The sequence below is a fragment of the Hemiscyllium ocellatum genome, chromosome 3, assembly GCF_020745735.1.
Source record: "Hemiscyllium ocellatum isolate sHemOce1 chromosome 3, sHemOce1.pat.X.cur, whole genome shotgun sequence".
NCBI lineage: Eukaryota > Metazoa > Chordata > Chondrichthyes > Orectolobiformes > Hemiscylliidae > Hemiscyllium > Hemiscyllium ocellatum.
The window spans coordinates 81,809,161-81,829,492 of NC_083403.1; positions in this window are offsets into that span (position 1 = coordinate 81,809,161).

The following is a 20,332-nucleotide window of genomic DNA, read 5'->3' on the forward strand; positions in this document are numbered from 1 at the left end:
AATTCAGGGACAGCTAGCCATTTGGATACAAAATTGGCTTGAGGATAGGAGACAGAGGGTGTTAGTGGAGGGTTGCTCTTCAGACTGGAGGCCTGTGACTAGCAGTGTACTGTAAGTACTGTGGTTGGGTCCACTGCTTTTTGTCATCTATATAAATGATTTGGATGTGAATATGAGAGGTATGGTTAGTAAGTTTGCAGATGACACCAAAATTGGTGGTGTAGTGGACAGTGAAGAAGGTTTCTCACAATACAATAGGACCTTGATCAGATCAGCCAATAGCAGGACAGTGAAGCATGCGTTTGGTACACTTGCCTTTATTAGTCAGTACATTGAGTTTGGAGTTGTGATGTCATATCGCAGCTGTACAGTGCGTTGTTTAGGCCACATTTGCAATATTGTGTTCAATTCTGGTCTCCCTGCTATAGGAAATTTGTTGTTAAACTTGAAAGGGTGTAAAAAAGATTTACAAGGACGTTGCCAAAGTTGGAGGGTTTGAGCTATTGGGAGCAGTTGACCAGGCTGGGGCTGTTTTTGCTGAGCATTCAAGGCTGAGGGGTGACCTTATTGTAGTTTTAAAAATTATGAAGAGCATGGATAGAATGAATAGCCAAGGTCTTTTTCCCAAGGTAGGAGAGTTCCAAACTAGAGGGCCTAGGTTTAAGGTGAGAGAGGAAAGGTATAAGAGGGACATGAGGGCAACTTTTCATGCAGAGGGTGGTCCATTTATGGAATGAGCTGTCAGAGAAAGTGGTGAATGTGGATACAAATACAATTTTTAAAAAGTATCTAGATAAATACATGAATAAGAAGGGTTTAGAGAGATCTGGGCCAAATGCTGGCAAATGGGACTAGATTAATTTAGGATATCTGGTCAGCATGGATCAAAGAGTCTGTTTCCATTCTACTTTATAACTCTAAGATCTTTACAGAATTAAAAACATGGCGCAAGAGAAACTACAAGTCTATGTTATGAATGTTTCCCTTAACCTTTGAAACAAAACAAATTCTAAGACTGTTGAATAAACTTTGTGGTTCCATTATTCAGCACGCTGAGTCACATTCAATCTAAAGTAAACTAAAGTTCATTCATGTCCACATACACTTACTCTACAGCCAGGCTTCAAATCTGTTTTTAAATATAATCACAATGGTTACAGAAATACAAATTAACTATTAATTGTAGACATGCAGAAAGTCCCATCAATCACTAACTCAAAAACAGATCCAAGTTTTCCTTAAATTACATTAAAAGATTATACATATAAATTCCACATTTTACATCGCACTATAATAACTGAAGGCCCATGGAATGAAGCCATTATGGCCCCCTATCACATTACAACAGGACCCTAAATCAGGGTGCATCTGAAAGGAAAGCTCACTTTATCTCTTTGTTTGATGTCCTTGTGGGGACTAGACAACACTCCTCCTTTTCATTGTCTGCAAGAAAACTTCAGGCTTGCCAGTGCTGTGCCATTCGATTAGGGCTGATATGTTTCTCAGACGATTTTCCTGCTTTCTCTATAACCCTTCTATCTCTATCTTAAATACACTCAATGACTTGGTCTCCACAGCTTTCAATGAGAATGAGCTCCAAATTCACCACCCTCTGGCTGAAAAAAATTCTTCATTATCTCAATTCTGAAGGATCATCCCTTCACTCTGAGACTGTGCCCTCTGCTCTTAGCCTAGTGGGAAAGTCTTCTCAATTTCCACTCTAACCAAGTTTCTCAGTATTCTATAAGTTTCAATGAGATCCTCCGACCCCAGTCCACCTCCACCCACCAGACTAATCTCAAAACTCCTAGACCTAGGTCTCAGTTCCTCCCTCTGCAACCAGATCCTCAGCTTTCTGACTCACAGACTGCAATCAGTGAAGATAGACAATAGCACTTTCTCCACAATAATCCGCAACACTGACACCCCAGAAGAATTCAAACTCAACCCTCTACTGTACCCACTTTGCAGCCATGACTATGTAGCCAAATGTTATATGAATGCCATCGACAAGTTTACTGCTGACACAACCACTGTAGGCCCATTTTCAAATAATGATCAGTCTGAATACAAGAATGAGACAGAGTACTTGGTGTTGTGTTAAAATGATAATAATTTCTGTCTCAATGTCAGCAAAACAAAAGAACTGACCATTGACTTCAGGAAGAGAGGAGGACACACCCCTATCTACATCAACAGAGTGGAAGTTGAGAGGGTTGGGAGCATCAATTTCTTAGGAGTGACAATAACCAAAAATCTGTCATGGACCTCCCAAATTGATACAACAGTCAAGAAGGCACAGCAATGCATCTTCTTCTGCAGATAAGTTAAGAAAAGCTTGCATGTCCATAAGGCCCTGCACCACCTTTTACAGTTGCACAATAGAAAGCATTCTACCTGGGTGTATAATGACCTGGTACGGCAACTGCTTTGCCCAGGATGATAAGAAACTACAGAAAGTTGTGTGAACAGCCCAGACCATCACAGAAACCAACCTCCCATCCATGGACTCCATCTACACTTCTCATTGCTGCAGAAAGGCTGCCAATAGCATCATAGACCCCTCCCCAGGTAATACTTGCATCCAACCTCTTCCATCAGGCAGAAGATAGAGAAGATTGAACACACACACCAATAGGTTCAAGAACTGAAATTTCCCTAATGTTATGAGACTGCTGAATGGATCTCACTAATTTCAAATCTAATGTTGATCTTGCTTTGTGCACCTCCTATGCATTTGTAACTTGTATGCCTCGCTCTGTCTAACCACCCTATGATCTATATGTTTTTGTTTATTAGGATTTGCCTGAACTGTTTGCAAACCAAAACTTCTCACTGTACTTAGGTACATGGGACAATGACAAATCAAATCAAATCAAATCATGCCCTTCTAAACTCCAATGAGTTCAGATCCAGAGTCCTTAGCTGCCCTTCATATGACAAGCCTTTCATCCTTCATTGCCTGGACATCCTCCAAGGCATAGCCTTCCTTCAGAGGACCTAACACTGCTCACAATATTACAGATGTGGTCAATAAAACCTGCTGAAGTAGGTATTCTAGCCCTCTGGAAATTAATGGTAATGTTGCATTAGCCTTCCTAACTGCCAGCTGAACCTGCATGTTAACTTTAAGAGATTTCTAAACTCGGACTCCGAAGTCGTTTTACGCTTCAGATTTCTGAAACCTTTCCTTTTTTCGAAAATAGTCATTGTCTCTATTCTTCTGACCAAGGTGCATAACCTCACAGTTTTACGCATTGTATTCCATGTGCCACTTCTTTGCCCATTGACTTAGCCTCTCCAAGTCCTTCTACTCAACACTTGCTCAACACTACCTGTCATTCCATCTATCTTTGTGTCATCTGAAAACTTAGCAACTATGCCCTATTTCCTTCATCCAGATCATTGTAGAAGGTATTTTCCATTCATACACTTGCAATTTGCTTTGATGTGGTTAACAGTCAAGTTGAATACCATTTGAATGGTATTGGAATAAAGAAAGTATCATTATGCATACATACAGCCACATTTGACTGTAATCCCAAATCATTGGAATATAGCTCTTACACGTTTAAACAAATATCAATTGGGTGTTTCTAACAAGTTCATTTTTTTTTATAAAACATAATTTCATAATAGCATGAATGAGGTTTTAAGTGGCAGTGACCACATGGATTGCCTGCTATGACTAGACAAGGTGACCAGTTAGAAGGCATTTTTGGAAGGACATCAATAATGGGCATAGATTAGCTGACTGGCATAAGGCAGAGAGTGGGGCTAAAGGGGTTTTTTTCAGGATGGCGGCCAGTGGATAGTGAAGTTTCACAGGGATCAGAGCCAGGACCATAACTATTCACACTCTACATCAATAGCAATGAATCAAAACAAATAACTAGGTGGAGACAAACTATTAAACATCATCATTTGGACAATGGGACTCAGGTTATAAAAGGAATGTACTCAGACATAATCTTATCATGTAAGATCAGTAAAACTGGAATACATTAGTATTTGGGCAACTGGTTGGGTAGAAAGAGGAGATCTTGTTCTGAGGAGGATCACTCGATCCAAAACACTAACTCTGTTTTCTCCCTGCAGATGCTGTTAGTCCTGCTGAGTTTCTCCAGCAATTTCTGTTTGTTTAAGAACCAGAAAGTCATATGACAAACCAACTGCCTCCCTGAAAGCTTAATCACATATTTTGACTGCAGATTTTTCAAGCTGGGCAAATTCCATTCGCTCATGGATGGGATGATACCTACTCTCTCATTGCACTAAGTCATGGTTCATAAAACACTTGCAAGTGTTATGTAGCTGGACTTCTATCAGTGGTCCTCCTGTTCCAAACAGTTTCATCTGTGTGCAAATATTGTACACAAGTTCAGTCTATGTCTCTTTTTCCCCAACAACTTCAAGGTGGCATGCACATAATGGAACAGGAATTGGAAACTGTTCTTGTTTCAAAGACAAACTCAGTTTTGGTACAGAACCTGGCTGCTGCTCTTTGGAGCTCTGAAATATTGCGGATTGGGTCTATTCACAAAAAGCTATGCACCCACTTTGCCAACATGATAAATCCCACTGAGCCAAAACCTGCACTTTCTCCTCTTAAGCTAAGAGTTTGTCAAAAGTGAGTTAATGACAGATGACCATTTCCAATGATGCACTCACAGACCTTGAAAGTTTTTGTAGTACTTTTGATTAATATTTCAACTTTGAATGTTCCACCTGCCTTATGGCTTTGTTGTGCCCACCTCTGTGAAGTATTTCTCCCTCTTTTCTTCCTGCAGCTTGCTTTGGCTTGTTATCTACCCTCCAAATACTACAGTGCAATGGTCTTTGTACCGGTTCAGTGTTACTAGTATCTCTGGGGCAACTAACATGCTGAAGATGTCAGATCCTGAGTGGGGTTATTCTCTCTTCCTGATTTTTTTTCTTTTCTGTCTGTTGACCTTGAAAATTCAGATGCTACAGAAAAGCTCAACCCAACACTTTCTGAGGGTTTTTCTTTTGTGCGTGTATGTGTGTAGGTGGGCGTGTGTGTATGTCTGCCAGTCAATAAAATGCTATAGAACATTTTTATCTTTTAAAACTCAGGAAAACTTCTCTGACTGCACATTTATGATCACAGCATGTAAACAGTTAAACACACAGTCATTCCCTTCAAAACCCGCTGTGATTGAATGAGGAGTGAAAAAAGAGAGGGATAAGTCACCCACTCCTTTTCTTTTCATAATAATGTCCAATAGCTTGCAATTGGTTCCCACTAGGATGAAGGATGGAACTTAAAATCAGGCCTCACTTTGCAGAGGGCCGAATTATTTACTATATGCAGCAAAGCTGTGGAAACACGAGGCTGTAGTCAAACATAGGTTTGGATTTTCTTTTAATTGGTTCACAGGATGTGGGCATTACTGCAGGGTCAGCCTTTATTACCCATCTGTAAATGCCCTTGAGAAGGTGGTGGTGAGTTGCCTTCTTAAACAAATGCAGTTTTTGGTGTTAGAACAACCATAGTGCTGATAGGAAGAGAATTACAGTATTTTGATCAAATGTCAATGAAGGACTAGCATGTTCCCATGCATCTGCTAACCTTTTCCTTCTGGGTGGTGGAGGTTACGGATTGAACATCAAGGAGCAAAATTAGATACTCGTTTGTTGGAGATAGTCATTACTTAACATTTGTGTGCTGTTTTACTTGCCACTTATTAGGCCTAGCTTGGATATTTTTCATGTCTTGCTACATATGGAGGCTGACTACTCAGGATGAAGAGCTTTGAACGGAGAACACTGCATAGTCATCAGAGATCATCCCCACTTCTGACCCCCAGGGCAGCAATATACACAAAAGTGATGGTATCCAATAAAATGCATCTGAATATTGTTAACCTGTTAATGCAGTGGCTCGACAACATAGAAACAGGAGGGTAGCAGTAAGGGGAATAGCTAGTGAATGAGAAAACTGAAGTCAGGTTTCCACATCTTCCTGCTGAGCTTAAAATTAAAGACAAAAACACTGCAGATGCTGGAATCCAAGATAGATAGGCAGGAGACTGGAAGAATAGAGCAGGCCAGGCAGCATCAGGAGGTGGAGAAGTCACTGTTTCAGGTGTAACTCTTCTTCAGGACAGAGCTTAAAGTTAGGGCCTTTGTGGCTTACATTGTTTTTTTTAGCACAGAGAGTGAGGCAGGCAACATGTTATAATGGGGAACACTGAATTGGGCACAGGTTCAACATGTCACCATATGGCACTGGAATATATTAATGCCACACCTAAAGCATATGCCAACAATATATATGATCAATATATTACATGTGCTTCAAGCAAATAGCCTTGTGTGAAAGTCAAAGGGGAGCAATACTTTATCAAATTAACAGAACTATGGTCAGTCAGATGATGATGCCATACTCAGTCAAGGAGCACCTCTGATTCCTGTCCACAGTCAGTCAGGTGGTTGGTCCTACCAGAGTCTGGGATCTGGGCCTTTGTAGTCTGGGGATTGGACTACAATCAGTCCTGCAGTCCCATGCACATGTCTGGGGATTACAATCAGGGTGTTGAAGAGATGCTCATACAGGATTGGGCAGTGATCAGTCAGGGATGAGCTGCCAAGCCTGCCCAGTAACTTTTGTCAGTCCTGGAGTTGAGAGCTACATTGGTCAGGAGATGTTTCAGGGAAAAGTTCTTGGAGTCCTAGGGAAAACAAGCAACTCAAGAGATAGATTTCATTGAACTGGGTCAAGGGAAGGATTACAGTGAAAGGAGGCAATTCAAGATAGATGGGTTTAACATTATAAAGCAAAAGAGGGGACAGGGAACTCCAGGAGGGAAGAATTATCTCCCCACAATAAAGGGGGTCAAATGGCTTGGGCAGTGAGGTTCTCCACTGTTTGATAGCTTTTTCCAGTGTGTAGGGCAATAGCAACAGTGACCACAATGTTTTGAGAGTGCCCTTACAACATGCTGCAACATTTGTCAATGGAAAAGGCTTCCACTCCATCAATGTTCAATTTATGTATGATTATTGATGCCAAATCTTAGAAGTCTACACCAGGTACCCAATGAGTTGCCAGACCTCACACTGGAGATCTTATACCAGAGAACTCACAGGTTTCTACCACTTTCTAAGATCTTTGGGTTATACAATGATAGCTAGTGAGAGACAAGGACAAGCTCTGAAGGCTAGTGCTTCCAAATAAACCTGCTGGACTATAACGTGGTGTTGTGTGATTTTTAACTTTGTCCACCCCAGTCCAACACCGGCACCTCCACACCGTATCCTCTCCAAACAGAGTTCATGAGACTGTTATGAAACCCTCAGACTGATGCAAAACAAAGATACAAAGACACGCATGTTTTTAACAAGGACATAATAGAACAAACTACGGACTTCATTTAGATGAAATTTTGATGCCCAAATTGTTCTGGTTGAACCTTGCAACATTGCCTACATATTAGTTCCAAATCTTTGTGCCATATGGTGCTCTTCACAAATGGAGCCAACAAAAGAGGGAATGTCCTGGATGCAGAAGAAATGGGGGAATCACCAATCTTCGGAGGATGAAGGTGTAAGATGAGGATCAGGACATTGACTAGGACGGCCATACAAGATAGCCTGACAGAGCAATACATCATCAAGCCAAGAAGCCAGACAGAACCTTACTGAAATCAACTGTCATGGTAAATGAGCTCATATGGAACAATTACTTAATTTTTGAAAGTTCCATTGTTAATCTGGGATGCAGTTTGTGCTTGGTTCACAATATGTGGCCTTGTTATTGCCGCAATCCTTGACTTTGCTATGGCTTAATACATGTCTGGTTATAATTCTGATGAAGTGTTTAATATTTACGCATTTCATGTATCATTGACCGTTAGGGAAAAAGCAGATATCTGTGTGACAATGCATTCACGATGTCTGTGTAGAAACTTGGTAGATTTTCAGACTTTAGTCAGCATTTCAAATTGAGTGCAGTGCAGTACAGTAAAATCTGTCATGATACCAATAGGTTGAATGGAATTCCAAATCTTTTGCACTTCAACATCCGTCAACCTTTAACACCTCAGACTCTTACTGGGTAGCTAAAAGCAGCACATCAGAAAATGGGAAGGTTGGGTGAAGGAAGAGGATTGAGTGGAAAGTAAGAGGTCACCCCATCAGCAACTTGTACATCATAATAGATAGCAGTGAGCAGGTGAACTGGGACTTGAGAAAGAATACAAACAATAACATGCTGTCATCTGCAGTGTTCATAATGATGTCAAAAGTTGCAGGCTCCATTGCAGCTGTTCCCATGATGCAGAGAGCCATCACTTCTGTATATTTTCCACAGGTTTTCCACTGCAGTATGGGCAATTTTGTCTGAAAATAGAGAAAGCAAACTTGACTGTGATCATGGTTCCTAGGGTTTGAGTGATGTGTCTGCCAGAGCGAAACGTAGCTGAAATCTGTGAAAGTAGCAGAAGTTAAATGTCAGTCCGTCATTATTGTAACGTATATGTGGGTAAGGTGGAAAATGGGAATGTTAAGTGTAAGTCCTGAAAGTCACCGCCCATTGGAAAGTAAAGGCATTTAATTGTTAGCAATGGTCTTAGATGCCTCTTTTTATGTCCAGAGGAAGCTGTGTTGGTTAAGTATATAGATAAGAATAATTCAAAAGACTTCATAAATGTCTCCCTAACACACTAATTGCTTTGACAACCACCTACCTATCTATCCTAATTAATTATTACTAATTCCCTTAATTAATCAGTAGATATCTTACAGGCATCCAAACACGCCTCTGTTATACCTGAAAGTGTGTAGGGTTGTGACTGTGACCAGAGCCAAATATTTTAACCACCTACATACATCCAGCCTGCCCATTCTAGATAGTTAAAATTCTCAGCACCCTTGGCATCAATTATTGAGTTATCTGATACAAATTATAATGGAGTTGTTCAATTTGGTGTCTGTGCCAGCTGTATTTGAAAGCTGTAAAATAATATTAACTGAGATTCCTTCTGGTATTTTATTGTGTCCAATAATTCTGCCTTGGGCATGTACCCATTTCATGCCTTAGCATTATTAAGCAAGCAAGAATAATTAAACAAGCATCTGGAAAGTGTATGGGATTTCTTTTGTCCTTTCTCCTTAAATGCCCATTTGGAAGAAAAAGACATTTTTATAGCATGTATTTCACGCCTCCTGATGCCTAAAGTACATAAAACCCAACAAATATGGGCGGCACGGTGGCCCAGTGGTTAGTACTGCTGCCTCACAGCACCAGAGATCCGGGTTCAATTCCCGCCTTAGGCAACTGTCTGTTTGGAATTTGCACATTCTCCCCATGTCTGCGTGGGTTTCCTCCCACAGTCCAAAAATGTGCAGATTAGGTGAATTGCTAAATTTCCCATAGTGTTAGGTAAAGGGTAAATATAGGGGAATGGGTCTGGATGGGTTGCTCTTCGAAGGGTCGGTGTTGGGCTGAAGGGCCAGTTTCCACACTGTAAGTAATCTAATCTAATATTCAAAGTACTTCTAAAGTGTGGTTCCCATTGTGATGTGGGAAATGTGGCAGCTAATCTATGCACAGCAAGATCCCATAATAAACATTGTGATCATGCCATGATAATCTGTGATTTTATTTTATCGTGAGGGATAATAAACGCCTCAGGCATGAAGTACCTACTAATTCCTAAAGTATTTCAAACTTTGTGCAACATTTCTGTTTTGCGATGTCGATTTTTGTTTGTTTTGTTTGTAGTATTCGTGAAAAAGATACAAATATCTAATTGAAGTGGTTGGAAGAAGCTTTATTGTGTCATAGAGTCATAGAATCATATAGCATGAAAACAGGCCCATTCGTCTAACTCATCCAAGCTGACCAAGTTTCTCAAACTGAACTAATCCCACTTGCCTGTGTTTGGTCCATATCCCTCTAAACCTTTCCCATTCATGTACCGATCCAAATGTCTTTTAAATGTTGTAACTGTGCCTTTGTCTACCCACTTCCTCAGGCAGTTCATTCTACGCACCAACCACCCTCTACATGAAAAAGTTTCCCCTCAGGTCCCTTTCAAATTTTTCTTCCTTATGCTCTTTTTGCTAAACAGTACTTCAAATGCATTTGCCCTGAATATACACCGGAAGGGAAAAGAGGGGGCCGCATGTCTGCCGCCAAAACTAGAATACACCAGCTAACCAATCTCTGGAAATTTGAAACAAATTAATTCCGTGAAGCCCTGCCCCTGAGGTTCCTGACTACAACCAACAGTTCACTTGCGCTTTCATCAGAGATTATCATGCAATCACTGGAAAAAGATAATTGACAGCAGGATGGAGTTCGGGCTGATGCTGGTGAAAAAGAGAGGTGAGGGATGACCAGAAAAATGGACAGCAGCAAGGTAGCTAGCAATATTGAGCCCATCAATCATGTACTCAATGATGATCTACGAGGTCTCAAGAAAACCCAAAAATGTTTGCTTGTCAGGCTCACTGTGCAGTGGTTTCCCTGCCTGACACTGATGTTCAACCAGTGGGTATTTATAAGATTGAACAACACCACTCCCCACTAGTGAGAAAGCTTGTCAAATTAGCCACTTACACAGAAACAGAAAAAATGAGAGTAGGAGTAGACTTTTCAGCCCTTCAAGTCTGCTCCACCATTCAATATGATCCACAAGGAGATTCTTCAAACTGCTTGCCCCTTTTTGTTTCATATGCCCAAAGATCAGGAGCGTGAGGCTGAAGTGCAAACACAGATTTAGTAAAACCCCAAGCCCTCCTTTAAAAACACAAAAAAAGGTGCTGAAGCCTAAACAGTCTACATAAACGTGGCTGATGGACTCCTCAAGGCCACAAAAATGACAAGCAGCCTGGGTGTCTGTGAACTACTTAACCTATGACTGTCTGCAACTGCTGAGTGCAACATTTTCCTTCCAGGTTGCCACTGGAAAGGAGAAGGTCTCCTATGTAGCACCCCTCCACCTGGATTCTATGCCCCAAATAGATGGCAAGATGGAACATGACAACAGGGCATGGCTGGATAGCAGATAAAGCTAAGGAAGTGAACAGTACAAAGCAGCTGCCTGTATAGGAAACCCGTCACCACTGGCTCAAATTGTGGAGAATGGGTCTCCGAGATTAGTTTTGGGATCCTGGGCCAATGTGAAATTCCATCCCATGCAGGGTTAATTCAGACAGAAGCCCACCACACGCTTGAGCTATCACAACAGCACAGGAGTCATTAGGACTGAGTGCCACTGTTTTGAGGATCTGGATGATTTTGGCCATGAAGTAGACATTGACCATGGCAAGTTTTTGTCCACCATTCAGAATGCCCAGGAGTGTGATCACCTCAGTTGCCTGACCCCTCTCCTCCACCAGCCACCAAAAGCCATACCGGTGTGGTTGCATATTCCTCAGCAGTGGATCCCTAATGACAGCAGCTACTCTGTGCGGAAAGAACTCCAGCATGGACTGATCATGGTCGAGATCTTGGTCAGAGCTGAAAATGTGTTGCTGGAAAAGTGCAGCAGGTCAGGCAGCATCCAAGGAACAGGAAAATCAACGTTTCGGGCATGAGCCCTTCATCAGGAGCCCTTTCCTGATGAAGGGCTCATGCCTGAAACATCAATTCTCCTGCTCCATGGATGCTGCCTGACCTGCTGCACTTTTCCAGCAACACATTTTCAGCTCTGATCTCCAGCATCTGCAGTCTTCACTTTTTCCTAATTACTCTCTCCACCTGTCCTGCTATTTTAAATGCACATTTACAGCCAGGTTTCTCTATGAACGGTTGAACAACATCTAAGTCTGTTCAGATGGCAGCCTTTTTAAATGAACAACTTGGTGTCCTGTGTCCTTGACCGCTCAATTGTAAACTTTATGCACAAATTACATCACCGAAGGATGTGCCAGGAAAGGGTCTTTTATTTTCGGCAAGTCAGGAATACTACTGCTAATTTCATGGAAAATATTGCAATCCTTGAGGGCTGGTTTATGAGCTAGATTGATGCAGGAGTTGAATGATAACCCACAATCTGCAAGCTGTGGTAACATATCTACTTGATACTAGCAGTCTGTCCAGTAAAAAGAAAATCTGATTCAGGTTCAAACATCCTGATGCTGGTTTCATGCAGGTAGCATAGCCACTCTGCCAATGTCCACATTTTGGTTCTCTGTAAAAATTATATCTAGTATTCAGACACAGATGTTGAAGAAAAGAGAAAACAGTCAAGCTACAGTGATCTATGAAGAACATGACAGAAAAAAATCATGGAAATAAAATAAATAGACTTTGAAATGTTGATTTAATTCAGCCATGGTTTCTCTGAACTCTGTCTCTGCTGTATCTGTGTCTGGTCTATCAAAGGATAAAGTGTAAGGTTTTCCTGACTCTAGAAATGATTGGGAAGGGCAAATAATTTTGTGAGTTGACAATGGAGAGGTACTTGCCCCTTCTCACCACCTCAGAAATTAAGTTCTGGGTGTGAGGGTTGACCACTAATCAAGCTCCTCATTTCATGGACCCAACTGACCTGTGGAGGATGTGAGAGTTGCAAGAGCTACACTCTGTTGCACCCTGTGTAAGAATCAAATGGGGAAAATGTTCCACTCCCTGCTGGAGGGACCCAGGTCTTTCACCCTGAGAATCACTTTCTTTCTCAACTTGCAAGTTTGTCTCAGTCCTGCTGAGGAGTTTTAGCTGGCAAGCTGCAAGAGTTGGACTGAAGTTACCACACAGCAAAGGCAGAGAACATGAGTGCTCTGGGCATTGTCTTATAGGTGTTTAAAGTGCAGCTCATAAACCAATGATCACCACCTCAGTACAGCACAGGTTTGTCACTTTGATCCCTCTCCGGAATTTCTCATGAAGGCACAGATGGCCACAACCTTTTTCTGGCACAAAGCACTATACTATATTGATGCTGAGGTGCTGAATCTCCTGCTTAGGGACAGCACTCAGACACTGGTGTGCTTTCACACCCAGATGGTGACTTTCCACTAAACACTCTGAAATAATGCCTTTAAATCAAAGCTGCTTCCTCAGACTAGTGACATGTTTCTTCTGCCAGGTTCTGGGACTCATTTATGACATGCAGCTCCTGTTGATAGATTTTTCTGGTCTTTATAATCTCTTATAAAGACAGTCATTGTCTGTCTTTTACCAGGGTCTGACCAAGATCTCCTAGGAGAAAGTGAGGACTGCAGATGCTGGAGATCAGAACTGAAAATGTGTTGATGGAAAAGCGCAGCAGGTCAGGCAGCATCCAAGGAGCAGGAGAATCGACGTTTCGGGCATGAGCCCTTCTTCAGGAATCCTGAAGAAGGGCTTATGCCCGAAACGTCGATTCTCCTGCTCCTTGGATGCTGCCTGACTTGCTGTGCTTTTTCAGCAACACATTTTCAGCTGGAGAGAGTAATTACTAAAGCTTATTGTATTCTCAGCTTTATGAAGAGGGGCATGGAGCATTAGAGCAAGGAGGTGATCTTGAATTTGCATAAGACGCTTGTTAGACCTCACCTGCAGCATCATGCACAGATGTGCCACTTTATAGGAAAGATGTGAATGCATTAGAGAAGCGATTTACAAGAATGGCTCCATGATTGAGAAATCTCTGTTATGAGGATTGATTTAAAAAATTGCAGCTGTTCTCCTTAGAGAGAAGTGTGAGAGGAGATTTAATAAACATTTTGATAGAGATTTAGGTAGAGATTTGATAGATAATTAAAATCAGGCTGGACAAAGAAGTTAAGGGGAAGCTGTAGTGTTTATAAAGAGAAAAGAATGAAGGGCCAAAGATTTAAACTGATATATAAATGAAGCAAAGGCATTGTGTGAAAGTTTTTTTTTCACAATGAGTCGATAGGGTACAGATTGTACTTCCCGGAAGTGTGGAGAATGCAAATTCAATTAAAGCATTCATAAGGGCACTGGGCGATTATTTGGATAGAAATGGTGAGCAGGAATATGGGGAAAGTGGGTGCTAAGTAATAGAACTAGTGCAGCTACAATGGGCCAAATGGCCTTCTGCAACACTGAAACAATTCTGTGATTCCATCTTACCCTACCATCTCCCACTCCAGCATTAAAAGGGGGACGAAGTGTGAAAACCTCCACGGGATTTCCTTCTTTGGCAATCTGTTGATCATTTAGACAGTGGGCAGGCAGCAATTCAAAACTAGTTCCCTTGAGTGTCTCCATCTCAAAGTATCAAAGACATACTCTGAAAAATTCCTTTCTTATTTACCAGGAATTCCACTCATTAATCTCTTTGACCTCCCTTATTTCACTAAACCTGAATATTTAATGATTCAAGCAGATTCAACATGCACATCATTAATCATTGAGGCAATTTCAACAGAGTATTAAAGTTAGCTGTGTAGATATCAGTCTACATGTTTAGCCCCATGGTCAATCATTTGATATTAGTAACAATCATTAGAAAGAGTTAAGTCTAGCAGAAAATGAAGGCTCTGATCCCTGGAAATGTTCCATGCTATTTGTACCAGAGCAGACTTTCAAATGTTCTGATCAGCTAAGAGTAAGGCAAGCTTACTGAGCTGCTGAACAATAAGGATATAGAGAAGTCAATAACAAGGAGTTTTGTTAGCTCCGACATAGGGATAATTTCACCCTGACACAGCACCAGAAAAAAATACATAGGAAGAAATTTCACCCAGCACTCTCCAGCAAAGATTTGGAGATGCCAGTGTTGGATTGGGGTGTACAAAGTTAAAAATCATACAACACCAGGTTATAGTCCAACGGGTTTATTTGGAAGCATTAGCTTTCGGAGTGCTGCTCCTTCATCAACCACCTGATGAAGGAGCAGCGCTCCGAAAGCTAGTGCTTCCAAATAAACCTGTTGGACTATAACCTGGTGTTGTATGATTTTTAACTCTCCAGCAAATGCAGCAAGTTGACTTGCTTTCCCTGTTCAACTGGGGCAAGAGAAGGTAAACCCATAAAGCTAAATGATTTGAGTCAAAAGGATTAAAGTATTCTTATAAATTTGGAAGTGTTTTTTGTGGCTTGAATGCAAAGATTGAAGAATAAACTTCTGTACAGCACCCTTAACTGTCTAATTAATTTATTCACTTTGAAATATGTTTAGATCACTTGCTGAATGCATATGTAAACTCATCACCTACAGGACAAGAACCAAGTCAACATTTAGGAAGCTCATTTTGAAGCTAACCATTTTGGAATTCCTGAACGCTTATTGTTACTGCTGGTTCTAATCATGTCAGTATTTTGTGCTATCTCACCTGAAACAGAACATTCTCTAATTTGATTAATGAAATCACTCACCTAAAGGAAAGGGCCAAAGTCTCTGTGTTTCTCATTTTGTAGGTGTGCAAAACATTTTCTAATCGAAACAAAGATTAATTGCTCATCTAAAACCCTATAAACTCTGTCAGGAATGTTTATCATCCAACTGAACACAGAGACCTTGTACTCACATTCCATGTTGTTATTTCGGTTCAGTAGCGTGAGATTGATGCATTGTCAGTGTTACCTTGTTTTACATGATAAGTTAAGTATCTACCATCTCAGGTAGAAATAATATCTTTCTTTGCATTATGTAAAGAGCTGAAGAGTATTTAGATAGTCTTCAATCAACATCAACAAAACAGTTTATCAGAAAAATGAAATACAAAGGAAACAAATGGAACTAAAGCTGACAATTCTCCCAGACCTGAAGACATCTTGAAGAAATCACTGCAGAAGTAGTGGTAATATCAGCTATAATTTTCCAAAATTCTCTCAAACCTAAAAATGCTGACAGCGAATTAGAATACAATGACTAGCACCATATTCACAAGGACAGAGACAGATAGTGGGAAACTGCAGGCCAGTCTATAATGTTAGGATCCATTATAATGAGTTAGAATCAATATATTTAGAAAATCAGAATACTATCAGTAGCAGGATATTTACAATATCATAAAACTATGGGGAAGAGTTAAAATTGTTTTGTGAAAGATGGTACATGTTAAATATATACTTTTGAGCACGTTAGAGGTATGGTGGATAAAGCAGATGCAGTGCATTTTGTTTCAACAAAGCATTTTAGATTGAATAGAAAATTAACTAACTAACAGGAAATTGAAAGTTGAGATAAATATGTAACATTAACATAGGGATTTCACCTGCTACAGAGCTGGCTACAGACCTATATTGTCTCCGAGAAGGCCCATCGGTTTAAATGCACTTTGCTGTAATCAAAAATCCCAGGAGTGGAAATCCCACCTACTCAAAGCAGTTGCTCATTCCAAGCTGGGTAGCTCAGTTACTCATCAGTGACAGCAGGAAGATAGAAGACATCCAGGATCAAGAAGCAACCAAGGTTTGGCTCCCACTATGATGTTGTGAAATTGGAAGAAGGGAACAAGGGGGTTAGCAGCGAGGGCAATGGGGTGGCTCTTTTTATTAACTGAATTGAATTAACTTTATTGTCACATGCACTCAAATGAGTGGAGTCAAAAGTTTACAATGTCATCACTTTGGCACCATCTTAGGTACAGGGTACCTAGATACAAATATATAAGTGTGTGTTACAGACTTGAAAGAATAATAAATACAAGTTCAGCATAAAATAAAGAATTTTTTAAAAATTGCTTTAATTTTAGTCTTTTCACAAGTCTGTTCCAGCACCAAGCCTCCAGGCCATCCAAACCAAGTCTCTAGACCACACTGGGCTTCAAATCTCAAGGCCTCACTTCCGATCCACAGTGACCTTGCCTCTGGTCTGTGACTCACTGCCCCAGCACTGGCCTCTGAGCGAGCCCCTGATCTGGGATTCACTTCCCCCATGTCAGCCTCTGCTCTGTGGACTTGCCATTCCCAAGTCAGCCTCCACTGCCGGACTAGTGTCCCCCACGCTGGCCTGATCTGGGACTTGCCTCCGGAAGTTTTCACTCCCATGCTGGATTTGTCAGGGCCTCACTTCCAGGACTCACCATCAATGGCCTTTGCTCCTCCATTCCTCTCCGGGTAAGTTTATGTTAAATTTTGAAAAGATAACTGCAGACAGAGAGATAAAAAGAGAGAAAATAAGAAAAAGAATAAGCGGACCAGAGGAGACTTACTCTGCCGCCATCTTGAGTGCAATTCTTTCTGACAAAGACAGCACACAAATTTTTATCATTCCCAGGTCAAAGGACGATGATTTACAGGTGAGTTAAGTGACAGGCCCTGTTGTGGTATTTGTTTTCAACCACCCATCTATGATTCCAGTTCTATTGTTCTTCAAAAAGTGTTTACAACATGTGGCAATGTCAGCCCAGGATAGAAATTCAGAACAAACAAATGTTTCATACAATTTAAGTTTATGTACAACTTCTCACCTCCTAACCTCATGTCAAATGAGTTTCCAAAATCCTTCACTTTCAGCCCTGGATAGGAATTCAGAAAATACCATTTGCTGCATGTGTATTAATCCGTTCGTTCTGACCCTGGCCAAAGGAAGGCTGAGTGTGCACCCTTCTGCACGTTGCCCCTCATAAAGACGGCGGTCACACATGCCTTTCCCAGAGTATTATCCTCAATAATGATAGCGGTGGTAACCTGGGACTTTCACAACCTGAGAATTGCAGCCATTTCCCTGTATGCTGGAAACACAGGACCGGAAGTTTAAATTAGATTAGATTCCCTACAGTTTAGAAACAGGCCCTTTGGCCCAACAAGTCCACACCAACCCTCCAAAGAGGAGCCCACCCAGACCCATTCCCCTACATTTACCCCTGACTAATGCACCAAACACTACAGGCAATTTAGCACAGCCAATTCACCTAACCTACACATCTTTGGACTGTGGGAGGAAACCGGAGCACCCAGAGGAAACCCACACATGCATGGGGAGAATGAAAAAACTCCACGCAGACGGTTGCCCAAGGCGGGAATTGAACCTGGGTCCCTGGCACTGTGAGGTAGCAGTGCTAACCAGTAAACCAACATGTCACCAAGTTTCTAACTTGGGCATGGCAATGTACATTGGGTGTTTATGAAATCTATTTTACACTGGCTCAAATTTACCTTTACCTTTTCCTCCATCTCTCAGTCTTCAGTGCTGTCAATGCTATTACGCTATTGCTGGGTATTTTTGCTTCAGGGACTCCTGGGTTCACCACATGTAACCTGTGCAGTTTGCTTGTCATGCTCCCCGGGTGGTGATAGCCTGCCATCATTGTATTAATGACAATAGAAGTGGGTTGAGACTCTAAAGTGGTCATTGATTGTTCGCATAAGGGTCTCAATTGGCAACTGGAAGTCTGAATACAGGCATTCCTGCTCTGGACTAAATGTTGTTGGAGGCAAGAGAGCATTCGGGTGCTTGAATGTCATCTTACAATTTGGTTAATTACTTTCCCTAGCACATACACCCACCCATCCAGAGTCAGGTTGCCTAAATCATGGAGTAAAAAATGAGGTCTGCAGATGCTGGAGATCACAGCTGCAAATGTGTTGCTGGTCAAAGCACAGCAGGCCAGGCAGCATCTGAGATGCTGCCTGGCCTGCTGTGCTTTGACCAGCAACACATTTGCAGCATGCCTAAATCATGAACCATGTTCCTTTCCCAAACAATTTTCCACTCAGTTAGCAATACAGTTTAGAATTTACTTGTGGGTTAAAGTGATTCCAGTGTAGCAAACATCTAGGAAGCAAAGGTTTAGAAAATAAATCAAAAATCAAGAAGTATGCAAAATGCAAGATGCATATTTATTAACCTATTTCTTTTTCACATCATTGCTGATGACAGTGTTTAGCAGGGGTGATGCTGGCTCCCACATGTTTAACATTTCAACTGCACGTTTTTCCTCTTCCAATTCCTGCATCTTGAGTTTGACTGCAAATGGTACACTGATAATAGAGACCAAGAAAAAGTCAGTGAGACAATCCCATAAATAAGCTCAGCTAGCTATTTATCACCAACTTGGTTAGGTTATAGCATATTGGCTCAATAAACCCATTCACTACCTCATCAACCTATCATAATATTAAAGTCAAAATGCAATCTGTCAGAATCAGCATGGTTTCATAAAGGGTAAATCTTGTTTGATTACTTTGCTACAGTTCTTTGAAGATGTAATAAGCAAAGTGGATCATGGCAGTCCTTAGGTGTAGTGTACCTGGACTTGCAGAAGGTAATCGATAAGGTGCTGCATTAAAGGTTAATACACAAGATAAGATCATACAAGGGTGATATACTTACTTGGATAGCAGATGGCTAGCCAACAGAAGGACAGAGTTGGGAGAAATGGATGTTTTGCTGTTTGCCAAGATGTAATTAGTGGATGCAAGAGGGGTTTGTCCTCAGGCTCCAATCTATGTTAATGACTTGGATGCAGGCATAGAAGGTATTATAGCCAACTTTTCAAATGGTACCAAAATAGGCGGGAAAGTAAATTAACATTAAGAAATAAGTAATTTACAATTGAATATGGAACGTTTGGGTGAATGGGCCAAAATTTGCCAGTTACAGTTTAATGTGGCCAAGTGTGAGGTTATCAATTTTGGTCAGATGAATAAAAAGACAACTCCTTATCTAACTGGAGAGAAACTTCAAAACACTTCTGTGCAGAGGAATCAGGCTGTCATGGAGTCAAAGTGTCATAGAGTCATACAGCGCAGATACAGACTCTTCTGTTCAACCAGTCCATGCCGAACATAATCCCAACTGAACTATTTCCACCTGTCTGCTCCTGGCCTATATCCCCCCAAAACCTTATCTATTCATGTATCCATCCATATGTCTTTTAAATTTTGTAATTGTATCCTCATCCATCACTTTCTCAGGAAGTTCATTCCACATGTAAACCACCCTCTGTGTAAAAAGATCACCTCTTATGTCTTTTTAAAATCTCACTCCTCTAACCTTAAAAATGTGCCCCCAGTCTCGAAATTCTCCATCCCAGGGAAAAGACAACTCTATCTATACCTCTGATTGTTTTATAAACTTATGTCAGATTACCTGTCAACCTCCTGCACTCCAATGAAAGAAGTCTCAGCCTATTCAGCCTTTCTTCATAATTCAAACCTTCCATACACGGCAACATCCTGGTAACTCTCTTCTGAACCCTCTCCAGTTTGATGATATCCTTTCTTTATCTGGGCAATCAGAACTGGACACAGTATTCCAGAAGAGGCCACAGCAATGCCCTGTACAGCCTTAACATGACTTCCCAATTCCTATACTCAAAGGACTGAGCAATGAGGACAAGCATGCCAAGTACCTTTTTAACTGCCTTGCCTATATGTGAAATAATTGCAAAGAATTATATACCTGCACCCCTAGGTCTCTCTGTTCTGCAGCATTATGCAAGGACCTAACATTAACTA